At 32.4% G+C, this 2,618-nt stretch overlaps 1 long non-coding RNA gene across 1 annotated transcript; it reads right to left on the reverse strand.

Annotated features, from left to right (window-relative positions):
• Positions 1–623: 623 nt before the first annotated feature.
• LOC132168543 (uncharacterized) lies at positions 624–1,320 on the reverse strand. Its single transcript, XR_009438886.1, has 3 exons — positions 1,252–1,320; positions 847–929; positions 624–745 (listed from the first exon to the last, which is right to left on the reverse strand). It is a non-coding gene; the product is annotated as an uncharacterized LOC132168543 (long non-coding RNA).
• Between the last annotated feature and the right edge of the window lie 1,298 nt (positions 1,321–2,618).

The raw sequence follows: 2,618 nt of genomic DNA on the forward strand, positions 1-2,618 counted from the left end.
AAGGCCCAACGATATAAAAATCTATAAATTCCTTTTTTATATGGTGACCAAGTAATTTGTAGCTGAGAACAATCTGTAAGATTCAATATAAACATTTTAGCCTGATCACTGAGTGCCAATCCTTAATAGCGGTGCGATTTAGTCATTATTAAAATCTGTAACATAATACCGACCTCGTTACACAATGTACCATATGGAATGAAAATTAGTCAGATATGCAGATCAGAAACAGTGATATTACTAGTTAAGCTCTTCATAAACAGTTATAGGAAAATATTACAAAAGTGATTTAGATATAATGTACAACAAAGTAAGAAGCATAATTAAGAGAGACAATACAAAACCAAGGAGGTTGCACTTTGCCATCAATTCTTTGTAACTTCTATCAGAAAATGGATGGCAGAGATTTAGATGAGAAAAGCATAATTAAGAGAGACAATACAAAACCAAGCGTAACAGGAAATTATTTATTATTACATATAAATATTATACAAGCACAAGGCTCATCAATATCCATAGTGATGTTAAATCAATAAATCTTAATTGAGAGCAAATCACTCAACCAGAACTAGACAATTTGCTCCATTCATGTATTGAATCAATTGCAAAATGACATTAGATAATCTACCTATTACGCGTGACTAAGGATTTCCGTAAAATGTCTATGGTATCTTTGTTGTTGGCAGCATTACCAAAAGAGGCAAGCTTTAAAACCTCCTCTTCATCGAGATCCAGATCAGAAACCCTGCATTATGAACCATATAACCATGTGAGCAACAAAAAATTTATACATATAGCCGACCAAATATTGAGAGATTGATTTGCACATAGTGCAGATGCACTCACAATTTGAATGCTGCAAGCTCTTTGGCCAAACCCATATTCTTTTCTTGCAACCTCAAACATTCCAAAGTTGATTTATGAAGCTCCTATGACAGAATTGACCAAAACTTTAATCCAAAATCTAATAAACCAATTGAACCCAGAAAAGAAAAAAAAAAAAAAAATCTAGAACAAAAACTAATAGCAGATAAGTTCAAGTTTGTTTCATTTCAAGTTTCCTGCCATTTTGTAGAGAACATAGAACCATTATAAGCAAAACCTCCTTAGTATTTTTAGTACCCTCAAGTCCTCTATTTTAACCCTAAAATTGTGCTTATAAAGATCTCCAAAAAACCTTAACATTCTGTCTAAATCAGCATAAATTGTTGCTCGAAATCCAAAAATTCCAACACTCATATTGGGTATTACCTCTCCAAGAAATTAAGAAAACCAATCTCCTAAAATCAGTATACAACAACCTTTGAAATCTTCCTGTGAGCTCCTGTTTGGCCAGAAATCTAAAGCCTGAGAAGTGAGAAAGGGAAACTTGTTTTATTAGAATCAAATGATCACCACATAGACAATAGGCCTATTCATGTATACAGCAAATTATCTCACTCCATACAAAGACATAAAACAGAGTACTTGTACCAAAAGAAGGAAAAATTCTGTTATCGCTAGAATAGGGTTTCAAAAACACACAAAAAAATGAAATAAGTTATGAACTATTCTAGTATTAAATGGAATTAACTTCCACCAACAAGTGAATGACAATGGGATTGAAATAACTTACCCATTGTTATTTGAGTCCTTTAGCGCCACAATTCTTTGCACATCTTCCACTCATTCCATCCCTTATACACTTAAAATGAAATATTGTTATATAATATTACTCTCTTGCATTGTTTACTCAACTTGATAAACATGTCAAGAGAGGTTCACTAACTCAAACTTCTTAAACATGTCAAGAGAATGTTTTTTTAAGGAAAATAAAATGACAATAATTTAATAAGGAACTAAAGCCACCAAGGCTTGTTGGTCCAGAGAAACAGACTTTTCCCTGTTGGTTTTGGAGTAGCTGGTGTTCATGGTGCTTGAAGGGGAATAGATGAAAGCCATTGATATGCAATCCGCTTTCTCATAAACACAAGGGGATTCCGGCCATGGGGTTAGTGAGGTAAACATTCAAGCTTTCTCTTATGATTTTCGTGTTATCCATGGGATTAGAAGCTAGAAATTGTGTGGATTTGTGGGGCTTTGATTTGGGTCCGAAAGTTACGGTTCTTGGAAGGGATTTTTGGAGATTTTGTTAATCTCTAGTTTCTCTTTAAGGTTTTGTTCTACCCATTGAATATCAAATCATAATGATTTGGGGAATTTTAATAAGGTCCGAAAATTAGGGAATTTTAATTAGAAGCCTAATTCCTAAAATTAGCTTGGGGTTTTTGTGTGTAGTGGATTGCTATACATTATTCAAGTTTCGGGTTATTTAATTAATGGGTTGAAACTCTAATCTTACCTATTGGTAAAGTATGAGCATAAACCCTAATTTTATATAGTTTGAATTAATTTGGAGCTTTTGGTATGTGAACACTAAGAATGTTGTTTGAATGAATTAATTATATTTAAAGTGTTAATTAATCCTAGGTTTTCATGGGATTCCATGAAAATTGATACCTATGGGGTTTAGGTTCTAATATGATATTGTAAGTGTTTATGAGTATTATAAGTTAGGGTGAACGACAATGGGAATGAATATATATATATATATATATATATATATATATATATATATA

Source organism: Corylus avellana, chromosome ca2 (genome assembly GCF_901000735.1).
Source record: "Corylus avellana chromosome ca2, CavTom2PMs-1.0".
Classification (NCBI taxonomy): Eukaryota; Viridiplantae; Streptophyta; class Magnoliopsida; order Fagales; family Betulaceae; genus Corylus; species Corylus avellana.